A 23,029-nucleotide genomic window follows, 5' to 3' on the forward strand; every position below is an offset into this window, starting at 1 on the left:
CCTCCTCATCTGGACGATCTTCAACATGATGTTAGAGTGGTTTTTATGCCACCTAACACAACTGCTCTCATTCAACCCATGGATCAAGGTGCTATTTCAGCATTCAAGATTCACTGCCTCAGATAAACATTCGCACAAGCCATCGAAGATATAGATTCTATTGCTGATTTATCTTTGCAAGACTTTTGGAAGCAGTACAACATTCTTAAGTGTATCAAGAATATTTCGACCGCATGAGAACATGTAACAAAGAATTATATGTCAGGAATTTGGAAAAAGTGTCTAAAGTGTTATGCGAATACATTTAAAGGATTTGAAAAAGGAGAGGAACTGGAAGTGATTACAGAAAAAATAGTTAAACTTGTAAAAAATCTTAAATTAGAATGTGAAATAGAAGACGTAGAGAAGTTGCTAGATTGTGAAATAAAAGAACTTTCGGATGAAGAGTTGATTGAATTGGAAGCACAGAGAGTGTCAGAACAAAAAGCAAGAGAGGAAGAAGAGCCAAAAAAGAAATTCACTGCAAACAGTTTATCAGATTCTTTTTCGCAACTGAATAAAGCTCTCGCCAGTTTCGAAGCAATGGACCCTAATGTCGAACGATTCACAAAGGTTAAACGTATCATTCAAGATGCTGTGCGTTGTTATCATGAGATATATGAAGAAAAAAAGAAACAAACTGTTCAAACAAAGCTCAGCATGTTCCTCATCAAGAGAACATCTCCTACCACAACCCAAGAACATGACCCTAACGATCTACAGCCCAGCACAAGCAAAGATTAAAAAGTGATTTTGTAAATTTCATTTGTATTAATTTTTACATTAATTTTACATAGTATTTTTGTGTTTACAGTACAGTATGTACAGTATTATTTTTCACATTATGTACGATATACATAATTATACATTTAAAAGATTATAAAAATAAATTATAAAGATGAGAAAAAGATTAAAAAGGTTAAAGAATACTGTTAATAAATATATGGCCGACATACGACCAAATCAACTTACAACCTGTCAGCCAGAACGGAAGTTGGTCGTAAGTTGATGAACAAGTGTATTAGTTTTTTAAAATTAATATAGAGCACTTGTGATATGATATGAATATGCACATACAAACACAAACCAAAGATTGCATTATGAAATGGGAAATTTTTTCTGCATTGTACAAATGGCAGCTATCACTAACAACTTTTGCTGTATTTGTCAACTTATTATTTTATTTTTATTATCATCATCATCATCATCAAATTCCTGACAGGTACCCTCAAGGAGAGTATAGGATATGATAGTACTACATGAAAAATTTACATCATTACTAACTTCCTATCTACAATTTTCCTCCAAATCAGTCTGTTACTTGTCAAGACTCCAACATTATCAGATCTTATATTTCTATCGTCTAAGGCACATTGTACCGTATCAATCCATCTATATCTTGGTCTTCCACTGGGTCGTTTTGCTGCCAACCTGGCAGAGAACACTTGTTTTGCTAATCTTTCTCCGCCCATTCTGTTTAAGTGACCACACCACCTGAGATTAGCTCTGCTAACGCATTCCTGGATGCTGACAATGTCAAGTTCTTTCCTAATATCCTCGTTTTTAATATGATATTGCCATTGATGCCATCTGTTCACGCCTATGATCTTTCTCAGGACTCTCATATCTGTGGTCTCTAGTCTTTGGTCAAGTGTTTTACTTCTGACCCAGCTGTCAGATCCATAAATTAAGACTGGTTTGAACACTGTCTTGTATACAGCTAATTTAGTGTTCTGAGTTATATATCTTTTATCCCATATGAATTTATTCAATTGACTTCCTAGCATACCAGCTTTGTTGAATCTGTTGTCTATTTCCATATTTAATTTCCCATCTTCAGTAAAAATCGTGCCTAAGTAGCTGAAATGTTTTACTTGTTCCACAGGGTCTCCGTTCACAACTGCATTGTGAACGGAGGGTGACATGAAAACAGTCTCCTGTTTTCATGTCACCTTTATCATCTTTAACTCCTTTTACAGGCACTTTTTCCTCCATTTCTAAGCTTCTTCAACAACCTCCAGAATATTTTGCTGCCTTCTTGATATTTATTTTCTATGTTATTGCCAAAGTCCTCCCATGACTTTTGTTTAGCTAGTTTTACAGTGTTTAGCTTTCTTACATTTTCTCTGTTCTTGCCAAAGTCCTCCCATGACTTTTGTTTAGCTAGTTTTACAGTGTTTAGCTTTCTTACATTTTCTCTGTATTCTCTAAGAGCACAAGCTGAGTTATTTGCCAGGAACCTTTGATATGCTTTCATCTTTTCCTTCACTGCCTCTTTAACTTCCTGTGTCCACCATGGAGTTCTGATTTTTCTATCCTTGCAGACAACCTCACCACATGCTTCTCTGGCTGAATCAATCAGAGGTTTCTTCAAAGCTTGCCCCTGAATCTCCAAGGTTTAGTTCCTGTTCTCAAACTCTTTCATTTTTTCTTCAATAAGCTTTGTGTATTTTAGTCTACAGTTCACAATATTTATCCCCAAATATTTTTGTATATCTGACAATCATTTCCTACTCTGCTATTTAGATACCCAACAAGGACCAACTTTTCCTTTTTCATTGTGTCAGTTTCTTTTTCTAAAGCCTCAAAAAATTCCTCCACTTCTACCTTAGTAGAACTTTCTGTGGGACTGTAGGCACAAATAAGTCTCATTGTCTAGTTCCCCATTCTCGTATTTTGCCACATTACTCTACTTGAGGCTGCCTGCCATTCAAGAAGATTAACCTCGTATTTTGTGTTGAATACTATAGCTACTCCTTCTTTTCCTTGATTCTTATTGCCTGAATATAACATTTTATATTTATTGCTCAGAAAGATCTCACCAGTTTTGGTCTTTTTTGTTTCAGTCATCCCCATTATGTCGATCTGGTACTTATCTAATTTCTGAGCTAGCTCGATTTCTTTGTCATTCAGGCTTCTTATGTTGATAGTACCGATCTTTAACTCTGGTGATGTTGAGTTGGGGGTGTGCTTTCAGATTTGTTCCAGTAGCTGACTTTTTGCTCTTCGCCCTGGTTCCCTGGCAAAAACAACGGGGGCCCCTTGTGTAACTGGGCGACGCCCCAGGAGGCATAAAATTTTGTCATGTTGTACCATCATTTTGTATATTGGTTTAAGCCAATAAGAATACAATTTTGTTGGCTAAATCCCAAATTGCCAGCCCATCCTCATTTGTTCAGTATCCAGGTAGATACCCAACCAGGTGCATCACGAGAAGGTGAGGATTGGACATTTGGTCAGAAGCTGGTCGAGTCTCCGCATTCCTTTAAAGGCTAAGTGGAGGTCTCCTCTCAGTTATACAGCTTTGACCCTTGAGCACCCCATATTTTTATTATTATTTTATTATTATTATTATTCAGGCCTCCAAGGAGTCAAAAGACTCATCGAGGGAGGTCCTTTCTAAGACATAAAGTCTGTCAAGACTCATCGAGGGAGGTCCTTTCTAAGACATAAAGTCTGTCAAGACTCATCGAGGGAGGTCTTTTCTAAGACATAAAGTCTGTCAAGACTCATCGAGGGGAGGTCCCCCCCTGAGAAACACAAAGTTTATCATACCACTCCTTAAACCCACTGACTGTTCTCGCTCCCACCACTCCATCAGGCAATGCATTCCACGGCTCAACCACCCTCCACACAAAGAAACCACTCCTTACCCTCTTGCTCACAGTTTCCTTTCGTAACTTCCAGGGATGGCCTCTTGTCATCACTCCTTCCCGCTGATCAACCAAGCGAAAGAACTCCCCAGTGGTCTGATCAGAGACTTATACAATGGAATGATAACCCTCTTATCTCTGCAGGTCAGTGTCCTTCTCATAATAGCAGCAATCCTCTGTGTTGCCTTCACCACCTTTGCAATATGTCCCCTAAACTTCAGGTTTCTATCAATCATCAACCCCAGATCTCTTGTCTCCCCTACTTCCTCCAGTATAACTCCTCCCATAGAGTATGCAGCATCCCATCGATGTTTCCCAAACCTCAAGACCTTACATTTTGCTGCATTAAACTGATACCCCCATTCATTTGCCCATCTATCTAGCTTATTTAAATCCTCTTGCAGGGCTACCACATCTGCACTATTACTAATAATCCTTCCAAGCTTCGCATCATCCGCAAACAACTGAATATCCTCCTGCAATCCACTGGCTATGTCATTGATATAAAGGTTAAACAATATAGGTCCTAGTACTGAGCCCTGTGGGACCCCACTTGTAACCCTCTGCCTCCTGGAAACTGCTCCACCATACACAACTCTCTGATACCTATCAGACAGCCAATCCTGAATCCAGTTGACCAATCTGACATCCAGACCCATGTGCTGCAACTTAAATATCAGCTTATCATGTGGCACCCTGTCAAATGCCTTCGCCAAGTCTAAGAAAATTGCAGTATATGCCTTTCCCTCATCTAATGCTCTTGTAACTTTATTATAAAAGGCTAGCATATTGCTAAAACAAGAGCGTCCTTTCACAAATCCATGTTGATTCTCACAGATAACATTACCCTCATCTGCCCAATGCTGTACACGGTCCCTCACTACTTTCTCCAAGATCTTAACAACTACTGATGACACACAGACTGGCCTATAATTAGACACTTCCAGTCTGTTACCACCCTTATGCAATGGCACTATCTTACCTTCCTTCCATTCCCTGGGCACCTTTGCCAAAGCCAGACTTTCATTGAAAAGCCACGTTAAAGGTATTGTCAATTCCCTAGCACATTCTCTCAAAACTCGTAGCGAAATACCATCCAGTCCCACAGCTTTACTGACATCCAGAGTACTCAGTATCTGAAACACACTCTCCTCCTGTACCTCCAGACCTCGTACCAGTCCTATCCCTCTAGCATTAAAACTGACTCCACTAGAATGAAATACTCCAATAAAGTGTTCATTGAACAATTCCACTATGTCCTCTGCATCAGTCACTCTATTCCCATTTTTATCCCACAATATCATTCTTCCACAGTCATTTCTCCTCCTACTGGCCACATAGCTAAAAAATTCCCTAGGATTTTCTTTGGATCTTAGGGCCAATCTCCTCTCATATTTCAGTTTCGCTTTCCTTACCACACGAGTCACTCTTCTGGCCTGTGTCTTATATTCCTCATGCATCTCTTCACCTGTCTCCTTATATCTCTTCCATAGCCTCTTTTTCGCATGCAATTCCTGTTTAATATTGTTTGTCATCCACTTTACTCCAAATTGCGCCCTCTTCTTCACTCATGGTACACAACTTACCATTGCTGATAACAAATATTCTTTCACAATTTCCCACGCACTGGTGATATCGCGGCCTTCCAATTCCTCCCTCCATGAAACTTCCCGAAGTTGACGTCTAAGACTAATATAATCACCTGCCTTATAATTCCACATAAGTTCCCGTCTCTTTGATACTCCTGCATGTCTATTCATTTTCCAAGTCAAAACCATATGGTCACTCTCTCCAACTGGTGGGAGAGACGTCAACTCAGTTATTATCAACTCTTCTGATGCCATAACCAAATCCAAAATTTTTGAACCTCTTGTTCCCTCTGTTACATGTTGCCTAAGACATTTGTCCCTCAAGAATTCTAGAAATTCCATTCCCCTATTGTTACATGCATCTTCCTCTCTCCAATTTATACTACTGAAGTTAAAATCTCCCATAACAATCATTCTTCTTGCACTTGCCAAACTTAGCTGTCTAAACATCTCCTGGTCCCCATCCTCTGTGCTCCTGGGTCTGTAGCAACACCCCACTAAATATCCTGTCTTGCCTACCTCTACCTCACACCATACGCTCTCAAAATTATTTGTCTCACTTCCTTCCAAATTCTCCACTCTTAGAGGACATAGGTCATCACTTATCATAAGCAGCACCCCACCACCACGCTTTCCCCTCCTATCCTGGCGAAAAATGCTATACCCAGCGACTTCTATTCCTGATGTTATATCCCCTTCTGTCAGCCACGTCTCAGTGATTGCAATAATTTTTGGCCAGGCTGATGCTATCTGCGCCACCAATTCCTCTCCCTTATTCCGGATACTCCTGGCATTAGTATGAAGCATATAAATGCCATTGTTTCTATACCCAGCATTATCCCTTCTAGACTCCACTGGGCTCAGTCTTACCTGACATTGTCTCCCTTCTCCCAAGTATCCATTCCCACAAGAGGCCACCCCTGCTATCATCCTCCCTGGGACACACTGACTCGTTCAGAACAGCAATCTCTCCAGATGCCTACGTCCTTCCTCATTCAAATGTAAACGGTCTCTCGCAAACAACTCCTCTCTTTCCTCAAATGCACTCCAAGCATCCACATATACCAGTCCTCTCTTGTCACACATTCTCGCTATTATGCCATTCAATATCACCGCTCTTCTGCTCAGCTCATCATTATCATACCTAGGCAACACGCACACTATTTTTCCTCTCTCTGTCTTCTTCCGTACAGTCTCAAGCAAAAATCTCATATCTCTCGCTGCCCGACTTACATTACCACTCAAGTCATTCGTTCCTACCATCACAATCATCTCATCCACCCTTTCACTTCTCTTAATTGCCATAGCCACCCTTTCTATTGTTCCTCCTGGCAAACACTCCTCACGCATCCTATCTTGAACACCACGGATCATTGAGTCACCATACATTATACCTCTTACCATTCCATCGCTCCTATTGTTTCCATTCTTCATCCTCTTCTTTCATTCCCATACCTCTCTCTTCTACTGTTTCCATTCTCTCCTCTTCTAGCACTCCCATACATCTCTCTCATTCCCTCTCTCCAACTGTTTCCATTTTCTCCACTTCTAGCACTTCCATATCCCTCTCTCATTCTGTCTCTCCTACTACTGTTTCCATCCGCTCGTCTTCTAGCATTCCCATACCTCTCTCTCATTCCATCTCTCCTACCGTTTCCATTCTCTCCTCTTCTAGCACTTCCATATCTCTCTCTCATTCCGTCTCTCCTACTGTTTCCATCCTCTCATCTGCTAGCATTCCCATACCTCTCTCTCATTCCCTCTCTTCTACTGTTTCCAATCTCTCCTCTTCTAGCACCCCCATACCTCTCACTCATACTCCTTAAATTCTCTCTCTCTCCTACTCTGATTCGCCTTGCATTCATCTCTTCCATTCTCCTAATCTTATCTTTCATACTTCTGCTCTCATTCACTAGACATTCCACCTCCTCTTTCAACTCATCTATCTCCCTCTGCAGGTCAGTCACTCTTAATCTAAATTTACTCTCCCAAACAAAACCATCTCCTAAACTTCCACAGTCACTCACACCTTCCACACTATCAACCATTATTTTCTCATTCTCTCCTATCATACTACTTGTCTTCCTACATTCATTCTCTGTTCCTGGAGCAACAAAGTCGGATATCGATATATCTAATGTACTTATTTCCTCCAACTGCCTGCATTTTGTGCACATACGCTCTCCACTCTCTTTAACAAGCCACATATGTAATTCCCTAGAAGCATACATGCCGCAAGTACTGCATGCCACAAAGTCCCTTATGATATTGCTAATAATTGAGTTCTTAAATGGCGGAGGACTTGGCGTTACGCCACTTGCGACTGCTGCTGAATCCACCATCATTCCTTACTGCCGAGTAGCGTAATCCTTAATAATTATTCAATTAATAAATAAGAGGGGAAAAAAGTACAAACATCAGAACATTTAAGTACTAATATAATTAAATAAAATGAAATATAACTAAATACAGTAACTTAGCTTCGTTTTGTCTTCCACCGTTATGCGTTCGATTCTGACAGTACCAACATATATTATATCGCGACAGCAACTAACTTCCGAAAAACAACCACTGAAGTACACTCGTATTCAGAGAAACAATTCAGCACTCAAAAACGTAGAAAAACGGGGCAAAAAATGGACTATTCACCGATTAAAAATCATTTTCTTCTGCACAGCTCAAATTCACCGCCACGTGCTACGGCGATGCTAGCGCCACCCCTTTTTATTTATTTTTATTATTTATTATTTATTATTTTTTTTGTAAGGTTAAATACAGTGGTTAAAAGTTTATAAAAGAAGAATAAATATATTTCTTAACATGATATGAGCTAACAACAGTTTGTGCTTGAAAAACAAAACAACAAAAACACTGATTCATTGTTTTGTCAATTTTACACAGTTGGTGAAATTGTGCTTAATATGAGAAAATAAATTAAGTTGATAAATTAAGGTTCATAGTGCAAACTTTGTTTTGGTTTGCTTTTCCTTCACTAAATGCAAGGAAATGGAATCTATGTATGTTTTTTTTTCCCACTTCTGTTTCCTTTGTATATGCATATTAATTTGAATTTGTAAGTGTTCTATATTAATTTTAAGAAGCTAATAATTCAAATTCCAAACAGAAGTACTTGTGGAGACATGTCTTTAATTTCTTTCTTTCTCTTTTTTTCCATTGATCATTTCATTTTTCTGTATGCATAATGTATTATTAATTAGAACTATGCTTACCAATGTGAATAAACAGGGGTTAAAAGCAACAACATGCTGCCTGTGCTTATCCAGAAATGATGCAGAAAAGAAAATAGATAATTTCCAACTTTATTTTTCTACTTTGCATTTATTTATTTATCAGATAATACTTATCCTTTTTTGAAATGTGATAGTAAAGCCCATTTAAGGACCTTTTGCTTGAGTGTTGAAAAAAGAAATGTTCATAAGAATTATTATCATAATTACACCTAACTTACATGTCAACAATGAAAATGATGTGCATGTCTTATTGCAATTGTTACATTTTTAATTTTCAATTTAATAGATCATTATTAACTTTCCTAGCACTGAATTATGAGATATTATAGTTCACTATAAACTATGAAAAGTAGTGGTTAATTTCAGAAATATCTTACATTTACACATTTATTACATTTAGTTATATTGACTGCATCTTGTAGCTTTTCTATGAGCATTTAATTTTTACCTCTGACATTCAGGTTGTTAGCCACCTGTTTTAGCCAGACATGTTGATGTGGCCTTCATACTTAAGGTGGCCCTTCTGGTAGTTTACACTACTCACGCACATTACATACATTGTCTGTTCACTCTCTCATCACATTGAGGTAGTAGGTAGGATTGAGAGAGAGAGGAGAGATGTATAATAAGATATCAGGACACATCATCATCATCAAATTCCTGACATATATTCCTGGGGGGGGGTACAGGATCTCATGATAGTATTACATGAAAAGCTACATCGTGACAAACTTCCTATCAAATTTTTCCTCCAGATTAGAATGTTATCTGACAACATTCTGATATTTTCAAATCTTATATTTCCCTTTTCCAAGGAACTTTTTTTTACTATCTCAATCCACTTACATCTTGGTCTTACTCTGGGTCTTTTTCCTGCCATCCTTGCAAAGAACATTCATTTAGCTAATTTTTCCTCTCCTGTTCTGTTTAAGTGGCCATACCACCAGAGATTAGCCATACTAACACATTCCTGAATGCCAACAATATCAAATTTCTAATATCCTTGTTTTTAATATGATACTGCCATTTATGCCATCTGTTACAGTCCCCTATGAGCATCCACAGATATTAGAGTCCAGTTCCAGGACTCGCATATCTGTAGTCTCCAGTCTTTGATCAAGAGTTTTATCTCTAACCCAGCTCTCATAAGTTAAAATTGATTTGAACACTGTCTTGTATACATCTAGTTTAGTGTTTTGACTAATTTCTCTCTCTCTTATTCCATATAAATTTATTCAGTTGACTTCCTACCATACCAGCATTGCTAATTCTGCTGTCTATTTCCAAGTTTAATTTGCCATCTTCACTAAAAAGTGTGCCTAAATAGCTGAAAGGTTTTACTTGTTCTATAGGTTCTCCATTCAGGATGTTTTTAATGTTCCTGCTTATTTTCATTGTCTTTGTCTTTTTACTACTGATTTTCATACCAAATTTATTACAGCAATTATTCAATTTGGTCAGGGAATCCTGAAAACTTGTCGTGGATTTATTTCAAAGTATAACATCATCTGCATAACGTAAAGAGCTGAGATTGACATCTCTAATTTTGATATCAGGTTTAATACTACTTTCCTTCATAATGTGATACATGTAGATGATGAATAACAGTGGAGATAATGTACAGTATTGTCGCATGCCTGACTTAATATTAAACCATCTTCCTATAGCTTCTTTGTTTCTAACTGCTGCTTTATAACTCAAATAGTGAATATGTATTGCTTGAGATATTGTTCCATTTACACCATATAACTGAAGTGGTTTGAACAGATTTCCTCTTGGCACCTTGTCATATGCCTTTTCCAGATCTACAAAACTTAAATACAGATCCTTGTTATATTCTCCTGATTTCTTCTTTATGATTCTTGTGAAGTAAAAATCTGATCCTGATAATTTCTGTTTGGCCTGAACCAGCTTGTTCTTCTCCAAGCTTCTCTTCCACAATTTTTCTTATATGTTTCTCAAGAATACTTGCATAAATCTTACTTGGAACACTCAGTAAATTCCTCTGTAATTCTCACAATCAGCTTTATTCCCTTTTTTTTTTATATCTGAGTACTGATAGTGCTGTACTCCAATCATCGGGAACTTGTCCCTCTGACCAGGCTTTCTGAATTATGTAGTGTAGAGTGTAAAACATTTATATACCTCCATATTTGAGCATTTCTGGTCAGATATCATCTACTCCAGCTGAATTTCCACATTTCAGGTTTGTGATAGCTTTTTGTACTTCATATACAGATATATATATATATATATATATATAAAAAAGGTTTAATGACTATTACCGAGAGAAAAGATGACAAGATATATTTAAAAAAGATTTTACTAGTTTCGTTACATGAACATCCTCAGGTATCACATTCAAAGAAGTATATAAAAAATTACAGAGACTTAAAATTGTAATAACAGAACAAGTATAAAAACAGTAGCGTGTTTGAAAAAAATGCAAGTATGAGTTCAAACAAACGAATACTACGCGCTGTCGCGAGTGCGCCAGTACTGAACAGAAGCGATGTGTGCATCAGAGAGATTGTAACTCAGGCTGTTGTTGATATGAGAGGAATCTAGAGAAATTTCCCTAGATTCAACAATCTTTCTTTCGAGTTCATCGTAGCACACATGGATGTTAGCTTTTGTTTGGAACTCATACTTGCATTTTTTTCAAACACGCTACTGTTTTTATACTTGTTCTGTTAGTACAATTTTAAGTCTCTGTAGTTTTTTATATACTTCTTTGAATGTGATACCTGAGGATGTTCATGTAACGAAACTAGTAAACTAGTAGTATCTTTTTTAAATATATCTTGTCATCTTTTCTCTCGGTAATAGTCATTAAACCTTTTTTATAATATTCCAACCAAGTAAAAATGAATTTTGAAAAAATATATATATATATTCCATATAGTATTTCTGTTGAGTGTTTTCTACCACCATGCTGTTACTGCCTGTTTCATTTAGTAATTACGCCATACATCAAGAATATCTTTATCCTCAGTTTTCATGTCTCCTTTATCATCTCTCATTCCTTTTGTAGTACTCTTTCTTCTATTTCAGAGTGTTTTCAATAGCCTCCAGAATATTTTAGTTTAGCCTCCAGAATATAAATAAAATATATTTATTTTCTATGTTCTTACCAAAGTCTTTTCATGACTTTTGTTTAGCTAATTTTACACATTGCTTTGTTTTCTTACATTTTTCTGATAAGAAATCCAGCAGGTATTTACCATTATTATTAGCTTTGTGCTTTTCTCCAAATGTTCCAAAACATTTCTATATGTCTGGTAATCATTTCCTTCTCTACTGTTTAGATCTTCAACAAGGACCAACTTTTCCTTTTTCATTGTGCCAGCTGCCTCCTCTAATGCCTTGAAAAATTCTTCCACTTCTTCATTAGCAGAACCCTCTATGGGACCATAAGCACAAATAAGTCTTATTGTCCAGTTCCCCACTCTGATATTAGCCCACATCACTATGCTTGATATTGCTTGCCATTCAAGATCATTATCTTCATATTGAGTTTTTAATATTATAGCTACCCCTTCTTTTTCCTGATTGTTATTTCCTGAATATAACATCTTGTATTTGTTGCTTAGAAAGATCTCACCTGTTTTTGTCTTCTTCTAACACCAATATTGTCACTCTGGTACTTATCCAATTCTTCTGCTAGTTCTGTTGTTTTTTCCAGTGATGCTTCTTATGTTGATGGTGCCAACCTTGACCTCTACAAATTTTGAGTTGGGGTTTGGGGGGGGGGATTTTATATATATATATATGTACACATACATGAGAGTTCTGAGATAAATCGGGGTAGTGAATAGATGGCATTAATGGCAGAAACATATGAAAAATAAAAACCTCAGGAAAGGCCTTGACACTGTTGGCATTTAATAATGTATAAGCAAAGTAGCGCATTGTGGTATGCTGACTTAAACAGAATAGAAGAGGAAAGATTAGCAAAATAGGTGCTTGATGAGTAATTAACTCCAGAAGACCAAAATGTAACACCCTGTGGCATCATTAGTCTTACTTGTCAGAATGACTATACTGACATCCTAACAAGTAAGACTAATTTGGGTGAAAATTGTTGGCAGGAAGCTATTAATAATGTAAACTTAATCATGCAGTAATACCATATCAGTCTGTGCATCTCTTGAATCACTGTTAGGAATTTGATAAGGATGATCATCACCATATACTTTACACATAGTAACAAGTTTTTCATGCAAAATACAGATGATATGGGGTTCTCTCTATGCATTAAATTAGAAATTTATATATCATTCATTTTGAACAGTAGCTATTCTCTCATATTTTTCCTCAACCTATTGTTGGTTGTTAGTATGATGTATATTTTTGCTATGTGGTTGTCTTCAGAAACTGTCCCAATCATTCTTGCAGAAAAATCGATTATATTCGTAAATGTATAAAATTCATTGATAAACAGGAAAACTAATATTATTTACATTTAAAAAAAAAAACTTTCTTTACAAAAAACCTACTTGTACAGGATAATATGTGTGCATATTTGAATCATCCTGATGATCAAAAAGATTAAGCTGGCTGGATGTCAACCCTAGTTCAGAAAAAATAACGATATTTCAATACAATCTATATTTGAGGACAACTTTATGCATCCTTCAAGAATGACATTTTGGAATAAAACTATGTATCAAATACTCCACATTCTTATCACTAGAGAGAAAGAAAGAAAGAAAAAGGCATTCAGTCCTGACTAAATAAAAGGAAACGCTTCATTCATGATCCCCCCCCCCTCCAAATCTACACACACCAATTATTCACTTTCTTGTTCTTGCATCCTGAAGTATTATGGATTTGAAATACTGCTGAAATAAGAAGAAAACATAAAACTTTATTTTTTTTAGCAAGGAGAATCCAGCTTAACAGTCCATGCGATTAAATGGAACCAGCTGATATTTCTTCACTGCAATTCTTTTAAATGTGAGAGAAATTCAAAAACTGTATAAAACACTTCATCATCATCAGCTGAATTTTCATAACAATGCTTCTATGCCTGTCTCACAGATATGGGTAATTACCTGGAATATAGTAATATATTTAAAAAAAATAGTTATCATATGTAAGGGAAAGAATTTAATATCATTTCCTGTATATTCTGCTCATTGTAACATGGGCATTATTCAGGAAGAAAGCAAAAGACTGGTTATAACATTCAAATTATGAAACATGAGGATGAGCTATATAGTATGAGTATACTTCCTCGTGTCTCCATTATAGTTGAGTGAACAGGAGAAAGTACTTTTCAAGTTCCAGGGAACAAAGTATAGTTTTGTCATTCAAGTTTAACTGATGATATAATAATATGATAATAACAAAATAATAATAAATACATAAATAGAAATTTAAAAAAATTGTTGATAGGAAGTTAGTAATGAAGGCAGTTCTTCATGTAGCACTATCATAATATCCTGTACACCCTTGAGGGTACATTACATGTCAGGAATTTGATGATGATGATGATGATGATGATGATGAATATAGTCTTGGTGCAATTGATAAACACTAGGTAAGGATGGATACTGCCTGTAGATTTACAGATTATTAAGGTATCCAGAAAAAAAACTATTGTTGGACTCACATTCAACAGGGAACTTGATGTGAGTGTATAAGTGATTTATTTAAGTAATTTATTTTGTCCTCAGAACACAAATACATAAAAAATCTTTTAAGGAAAGTTATCAGAGAAGGTGATTCTTTAAGCCTGTGTTTTAACATAATCATGGATGAAATAACAAATTTAAGAAAGAAATAAAAATTAAAAAAATTGAATTTGCTTGGATATGCAGATGATGTTGCATAAGTTGCAGAAAACGAAAATGATCTCCAAAAGCAATTATTCAAAGTTGACACAAACGCCATTTACTGTTGATCATCACCATCATTAATATTTTAACAGACAATCATAAACATCCATGTCCATGGCAGGATTCAAACCCACAGCCTTTTTACAAGAGAGAATATACTTACTACTCGGCCAACCAGGCTGGTAAATTAGAGTCAGGAAGAAATTGGTTAAGTGTCGCGAAGTAAGCGGCAGTGCCTTAATCTTATATGTATTAGGCCCATATCCTTATTAAGGGCAGTGCTAACCTTCTCTCCTTTCATACAGCACAGGATGAAATAAAAGAACAGTCCCTGAAGGCTAATAAAATATCAGGATCTAACAAAAGAAACAAAAGTAAGAATATATGTTGCATCAGGAGCAGGAAATTTTCAAGAGACGAGTAGTGTGATAAGTGAGAATAACGAGCGAAATATGAATGAAAAAAAAAAAAAAGAGTGGGGAGTGTGGAAGGCTTGAACGATTATGAAGTTTTCCGAGATGGTCATTGGGATGATGAATGGCAAGTAAGAGTGGCTAACTTGCAGAGAGAGAGAGAGATGAGCTGAAAGAGATGGTGAAATGTGTTGGGAATGGGATGAGAAGTATAAAAGATAAATGAAAGGCGAATCAGAGTAGGAGTGGGAAAGAGTTATGGGAATGATAGGGTTCTAGAATTCCCAGGGTGGTTAGTAAGCTGGGGTGACCTCTTGGGGAAAGTGGGACGACATCAGATAACACTGAGTATGGGGTCTAGAGGGGATAATGATAGGTATAGAAGCAGTGACATTTTTATGCTTTATACTAATGCTAGGAGTATACGGAATAAAGGAGATGAAGTGGTGATGCTGATAGCATCAGCCTGGCCAAAGATTATTGGGATCTCTAAGATGTGGTTGACGGAAGATGATATAATAACAGGAATAGAAGTAGCAGGGTACAGCATTTTTTGGCAGAATTGGAAGTGAAAACGCAGTGGTGGAGTACTGCTTATGATAAGTGATGACTAATGTCCTCTAAGAGTGGAGACTTTGGAAGGCATTGACACTAATGGTTTTGAAAGCATATGGTGTGAGGTAGAGGTGGGCAAGACAGGATATTTATTGGGGTGTTGCTACAAGCCAAGGAACACAGAGGGTGAAGAGCAGGCGATGTTCAGACAATTGAGCTTGGCAAGTACAAGAAGAATGATTGTTATGGGAGATTTTAACTATAGTAGTATAAGCTGGGAAGAGGAAAATGCATGTAGTAATAAGAGCATGGAATTTCTTGAATTCTTGAGGGACAAATGTCTTAGGCTACATGTAATCTCTTGTTCCTATGTGGAACAAGAGGTTCAAGAGTTTTGGATTTGGTCATAGCATCAGAAGAGCTGATAATAACTTAGATGACATACCTCCCTCCAGTTGGAGAGTGACCATGTGGTTTTGACTTAGAAGATGAATAGACATGCAGGAGTATCAATGAAAAGGGAATGTATGTGGAATTATAAGGCAGGTGATTATAATAGTCTTAGATATCAACTTGGGACATTTCCATGGAGGGAGGAATTGGAAGGGCGAGATATCATTAGTGCTTGGGAAATTGTGAAGAAATATTTCTCAGCAGCAATAGTAAGCTGTATTCCATAAGTGAAGAAGAGGACACAATTTGGCATAAAGTGGATGGCAAATAATATTAAACAGGAACTGCATGTGAAAAAGAGGCCATGGAAGAGATATACAGAGACAGGTGAAGAGCAGATGCACGAAGAATATAAGACACAGGCCAGGAGAGTGACTAGTATGGTAAGGAAGGTGAAACTGGAATATGAAAAGAGATAGGCCCTAAGATCCAAAGAAAAGCCTAGGGAATTTTTTAGCCAGTAGGAGGAGAAATGATTGTGGAAGAATGACATTGTGGGATAAAAATGGGAATAGGGTGACTGATGTAGAGGACATAGTGGAATTGTTCAATGAATACTTTATTGGAGTATTTCATTCTGGAGAAATAGGTTTTAATACTAGAGGGATAGGGCAGGTTCGAGGTTTAGAGGTGCATGAGGAGAGTGTGTTTCGAATACTGAGTATTCTGGATGTCAGTAAAGCCATGCGACTGGATGGTATTTTACTACGGGTTTTGAGAGAATGTGCTGAAGAACTGACAGCTCCGTTGACCTGGCTTTTCAGTGAAAGTCTGGCTATGGGAAAGGTACCCAGGGAATGGAAGAAGTTAAGATGTGCCATTGCATAAGGGCAGTAGCAGACTGGAACTGTCTAATTATAGGCCAGTTTGTGTATCATCAGTAGTTAGTAAGATCTTGGAGAAAGTAGGGAAGGACCGTATACAGCATTGGGCAGATGAGGGTAATGTTATCTGTGAGAATTAACATGGATTTGTTAAGGGACGCTCTTGCTTTAGTAATGTGATTGCCTTTTATAATAAAGTGACAAGAGCAGTTGATGAGGGAAAGGTATATACTGTCTTTTTTTTTTAGATTTTGCAAAGGCATTTGACAAGGTGGCACATGATAAGCTGATATTTAAGTTGCAGCACATGGGTTTAGATGTTGTGTTAGTCAACTGGATTCAGGATTGCTCATTGATACCTATCAGACTCAATATCAAGGAGGCAGAAGGTTATTAAATGGCAGAAGTACTCTCAGATGTGAACTATAGACTAAAATATACAAAGATTATTCAAGAAAAAATGAAAGAGTTTGAGAACTGGAACCAAACCTTGGAGATTCAGTGGCAACCCCTGAAGAAAATATTGAATCAGCCAGAAAGGCATGTAGTAAGATTGTCTGCAACGATAGAAAAATCAGAACTCCATGCTGGATGCAGGAAGTTAAAGAGGCAGTGAAAGAAAAGAAGAAAGCATATTAAAAGTTCCTGGCAAATAATTCAGCTTGTGCTCTTAGAGAATACAGAGATAAACATAAGAAAGCTAAACACTGTTTAAAACAAGCTAAACAAAAGTCATGGGAAGACTTTGGTAAGAACATAGAAAAATAAATATCAAGAAGGTGGAAAGATATTCTGGGGGTTGTTGAAAAAGTTCAAAAATGGAGGAAAGAGTGCTGTAAAAGGAATTAGAGATGATAAATGTGACATGAAAACTGACAAAAAAAATATCCTTGATGTATGGAGTAATTACTTCGGAAAAACTTCTAAATGAAAAGTCGACAGCACGGTGGTAAAAAACACTCGACATGCATCAAATCAGGAATACATATCCATACTTGAAGTAGAACAAGTCATCAAAAGCCTGAAATATGGAAAGGCAACAGGAGTAGATGATATCCACCAGAAATGCTCAAATATGTAGGTATAAAAGTCTTACAGCGACTACACTGCATAGTTTAAAAGACCTGGATAGAGGGATGAATTCCAGATGATTGGATTAGAGCTCTCATAGTTCCCATGTACAAAAAAAGTGAAATAAAACTGAATGTGAAAATTACAGAGGTATTTCCCTCTGAGTGTTCCTGGTAAGGTTTATGTAAGTATACCTGAGAAACGGCTAAGAACATTTGTTGAAAGAAAGCTTGGTGAAGAAGAAGTTGGATTGAAGCCAAGAGGTTGTCAGGATCAGATTTTCACTTTAAGACAAATCATTAAGAAATTTTGAGAATATTACAAGGATTTTATTTAAGTTTTGTTGATCTAGAAAGGGCATATGATAATGTGCCAAGAGAAAAACTTTTCAAAATGCTACAATTATATGGTGTCAGTGGGGGCATTATATCAAGCAATATTTAGTTTTTATTTGAGTTGTAAGTCAGCAGTTAGAATTGAATGAAGTACAGGAAGATAGTTTGATGTTAAATCTGGCATTAGACAAGGATTTATATTATCACCTCTGTTATTCATTTTCTATATGGATCACATTATGAAGGAAAGTTGTATTAAATCTGATATCAAAATTGGATAATATATTAATCTCAGCTCTTTACTTTATTTGGATGATGTTATACTTTTCCAATACAAGTCTGCAAGATTCCCTGACTAAATTGATTAAGTGTTGTAATGGATTTGGTATGAAGGTCAGCAATAACAAGACAATGAAAATAGGCAGAAGCATTGAAAATATGAACTGCATTGTGAATGGAGAACCTATAGATCAAGTAAAACATTTCAGCTACCTAGGCACGATTTTTAGTGAAGATGGTAAATTAAATATGGAAATAGACAACAGAATCAACAATGCTGATATGGTAGGAAGTCAAGTGAATAAATTTATATGGAATAAGAGAGAAATTGGTCGAAACACTAAATTAGCTGTATACTAGACAGTGTTCAAATAATTTTAACTAATGGATCTGAGATCCTAGTTAGAAATAGGACACTTGATCAAAGACTAGAGACCACAGATATGAGAGTCCTGAGAAAGATTAGGGCCATGAATAGATGACATCAGTGTATATTAATAATGAGGATATTAGGAAAGAACTTAACATTGTTAGCATCCAGAAATGTGTTAGCAGAGCTAATCTCAGGTGGTATGGTCATTGAAACAGAATGGGAGAGAGAGGAAAGATTAGCAAAACAAGTGTTCTCTGCCAGGTTGGCAGGATAAAGACCCAGAGGATGACCAAGATGTAGCAGGATTGATAGAGTAAAGTGCCTTAGAAGACAGAAATGTGAGATCTGATAATAGAGTGTTGACAGGTGCGGATTGATTTTGAGGAAAATTGTAGATAGGAAGTTAGTACTATGTGAAAAACTTACATCATTACTATCATATCCTGTACACCCCTAGGTACATGTCAGGAATTTGATGTTGATGATGATTTTTTTTTTTTTTTTAATCGGGCATATGCGATTAATTTTTGAACAATAATTGTTTCATAATTATCTAGATAAAATTTTTCGTGAACAAAAAATGCTCCTTCAGGTAAGTGAGTATAATTAGGCATAATTAAAAACAACAGAATTTCTGAGATTACTTTTTTCTTTTTCCTTTTCCAAGCAGACACAATATTTATATAATCATATAAACATATCTGCTTGTATTATTTTGTGTAGTCTCCCATCAATGGCCATTTTCCTTTTTTGTGATTAAAAACAAATATTACAGTATGGGAATTTCTTATTTTGTTGCTACCATTAACAATGTCCTACCATTAAAAAAAAAATTATATATTACAGTATGGAAATTTCTTATTTTGTCCTACCATTAACACCGAACCATAATTACAAGATAAAATGACTAGAAATATGTATATATATATATTTCTAGTCCTCTTGTCTTGCTTTCTCTCTCTCTCTGTGTGCGTGCGTGTGCCAAGGGTTAAGCGAATAAGTTAAGTAGGAGTGAAATGGATGAACAGTAAAATCAAATAATTGGAAAAGAAAATGCTATTTAGTATGAGAGGAGATTGCTAGGTAGGCCAAGGTTAACTCAAGGGAAGTTTTATGCTATATGGCAAGCAAGAGAAAGAATAATTATGGCAGGTTGACACTAGTGGATAGTCATGGCAGCAGAATAATAGTTGCAAAGGATATAGTAGAATTATTGAATGAGCACTTTATCAGTGTATGTCATACTGATGTAAATGATGTGGTGCAGTATATATATTGAAGGGAGGTAAGTCTTAGTATTAGGAGAATTGGAAGTGAAAGAATCCAAGGGGAATCAGGTGTTGATTGGGTTAGATGTTAATAAGGCCGTGGGAATGAATGACATATCACCACATGTTCTTAAGGATGTGCACCACAGTTGGTTATGCCTTTGACCTGGTTGTTTAATTTAAGTCTTGCAGTGGGAGGACTTAAATTCCTCGGGAATGGAAAGAAGGCAGAAGAGTACCACTTCACAAGCATGGTTATAGGACAGAAGTTTCCAATTATAGATCAGTCTGTATAATTGCAGTTGTGGTCAAGGTGTTTGAGAGATTGGTTAGGAATAGAATACAGGATTAGGTTGATGAACATAGCATTCTTTATGATGGTCGGCATGGATTTGTAAGGGATAGGTCCTGTTTTAGCAATTTACCTGCATTTAATGATAGGGTAACAAGTGTGTTAGATAAGGGAGAATCATATACAGTGATATTCTTAGACTTTGCAACAGCATTTGATAGATTACATGATAAGTTGGTGTACAAGTTGCAGAGGATGGGAATGGATAGTATATGCATTAGATGGATCTGAGATTGGCTCTCTGAATGATACCAGTGAGGTGTATGTGATGGAGCAGTGTCTCATAAAAGGAGGGTAATCAGTGACATATCCCAGGATTCTGTTCTTGGGTCTCTGCTGTTTAACTTGTTTGTAAATGATATATAATGTGGACTGACTGGGGATCTTCAGTTGTTTGCTGATGTTAATTTAATTCCCTTCAGGAAGATTTGAATTGACGTTTGACAAAGGAGTGCAGTAGACTGAAGTTTAGAGGGCATATTGCAAGTGTTGCAAAGACTGTACATTGTGGTGCTGCTATAATAAGAAATGATTGTGCCACTGTATAAAGCACTGGTCAGACCACATTTGGACTATTGTGCTCAAATTTGGTCACCTGGTTTTCAGTGTCATGTGGAAACTGTGGAGAGGGTCAGACCAGGCACTCTGAACAAGATCAAGATAAGATAAGAAATTGTGACATCATTGGTTGTTCATTTGATGACGTCATTGTGCGTGACGTCATGAGCTTGTAATGTTAGGAATTTCCCTGGGGGCATATGTGTGTGTGACGTCTCGTTGTTTGTTTTGTTCGCATATGGAATTATGGGTGATGATTAGAGATAAGGATTCGTGTCGTGATTGGTGGTGCACTTCTGACAAGATCTAGATAAGATAAGGAATCGTGACATGGGTGTGTGTTGTTATGAGATGTAGATAAGTGACGTAACTTGTTAGTTGTAAATAAGTGACGTTATTGTTTTGAATGGAAAGGAAGATATATTAGTGGATAAGGAATTGTGTCGTGTTTGGTGGGACACTTCTGACAAGATCAAGATAAGATAAGGAATCGTGCCGTGAATGTTTGTTGTTATCAGATGAAGATAAGCGACGTCATTTGTTAGTTGTAAATGAGTGACATTATTGTTTTGAATGGAAAGGAAGATATATTAGTGGACTAAGACAATATCAGACTTTAGAATGCTGACTATGGAGAGAGAGATGAAGAAGAAATGTGGATTGCAGAGATTGGAGGAAAAGAGGTGATATGATAGAGATGTTTAATTTAGTGAGAGGATGTTATCTGGTTAATCCAGATGGGATTATAAAAGGAGTAGAAGGCGAGAGGGGAAAAATCAGAGGCCATCTTTGGAAGTTATGTGAGAGTCTGGTGAAGATGGGGTATGAAGAGTAGATTTGTTACATGCAGAATTGTCAGTGAATGGAATGCATTACCAGAATGTGTTGTTAATGCAAGGAGGATTAAGGATTTTAAGTTTCAGTATGATAAATGTTGGATTCTGAATGAAGAGAAATTTAAATTATTAATACTCTCCTCAGAATCCAACATAATCCACCATGGCAAAGGCTACATTTGTAAATATTATTTAATGTATATAACTTATTTTAAAATTTAATATTCATATAACTACCTTAATTTTATTTAATATTTAATTATTTAATCAAGATATATGTATTAATAATGAAAATACTGTATTAAATATTATTAAGCTATTTTATTTATTACTATGTTAATATTATAAGAATTTGTATTTGATAAATTAACTGCGTATTATTTGAAATGTAAATATTCCTTATTTATTCCTGTTTGTAAAGTTTAATGTTATGTAATAGCTCAATTTTATTATATTTTGTTTTGTTGTCATGGAAACGTATATAGTGAGCGAGCACGTTTTGGAACACCACGTAAGGTGGATTGAAAAGAGTTTTTAGAAAGAAATGACGTGAGCAATGTAGGGGAAAAACAGATATATAAGCAACGAACGCTGGAATCATTAATTAGTTAGGAGATTAGAGATTTATAAGAGAGAGATTGATATTAGGTTGGAATCGGGCATTCAGCATTCGGCAATCACAGTGCGATAATAGAGAGTCGGCAAGTCACTCGAGCAACTAAATAAAGTCTACAAGTTGAGAAGCAGTTAGCTAATAAGTTTCTGAATTACAATTAAAGCAACGGAAGATAGCTGAGTGACTACTGAATGACTAGCGATACTTTAGTTGAGATTTATTTTCAGGGCCGACCTTTCAAGGACACACTGAAACGTGAAGCATAGTACAAAGTAACTAGAGAATAAATAGAGGCAACAGGGTTGTGCTTAATGATAGCGGTGTTTAGAATTATAGTGCCTAAGGAATTATTTGAATGCCGGAGGAATGAACATCTGTACATATAAAACCCCAAGTTACGGAATTATTGTGTATTGCCCTAATTCAAGAGTGATCAGTAGTGCTTCATACAAGAACATCTGATTATATGTATTGTGCCCGTGAATTAATTCAGTTAATGCTAGAAGATTTATTGTAATGAGTGCTGTTTATTGTTAAAAGTGTTTACAGTTATAAAATGTGTTTGTGTGTATGTTGATGAAGGAAGAAGATTAACGGTAAGATTATTCCAACTTTAATATTTCTGTTCAGAGAAGTGTGTGAGTTTCATCTTAGAATTCCCTGATGTTAACAGTAACTATCGCGGAGAATTAAAAGAAGCATAAAATTAAAAGTGTTTGTT

The 23,029-nt window shown here is 36.3% G+C and overlaps 1 protein-coding gene and 1 pseudogene across 1 annotated transcript in view; one reads left to right on the plus strand and one right to left on the minus strand.

Moving 5' to 3' along the window:
• Nse4 (SMC5-SMC6 complex kleisin component Non-SMC element 1) overlaps positions 1–23,029 on the plus strand; it is a 244,990-nt gene that overhangs the window by 51,337 nt on the left and 170,624 nt on the right. The gene's annotated exons all lie outside the window — the stretch shown is intronic.
• Positions 14,572–14,683, minus strand: LOC150107311 (U6atac minor spliceosomal RNA; annotated as a pseudogene).

The sequence above is a fragment of the Typopeltis vanoorti genome, chromosome 4, assembly GCF_054136105.1.
Source record: "Typopeltis vanoorti isolate ZY-2024b chromosome 4, IOZ_Tvanoo_1.0, whole genome shotgun sequence".
Classification (NCBI taxonomy): Eukaryota; Metazoa; Arthropoda; class Arachnida; order Uropygi; family Thelyphonidae; genus Typopeltis; species Typopeltis vanoorti.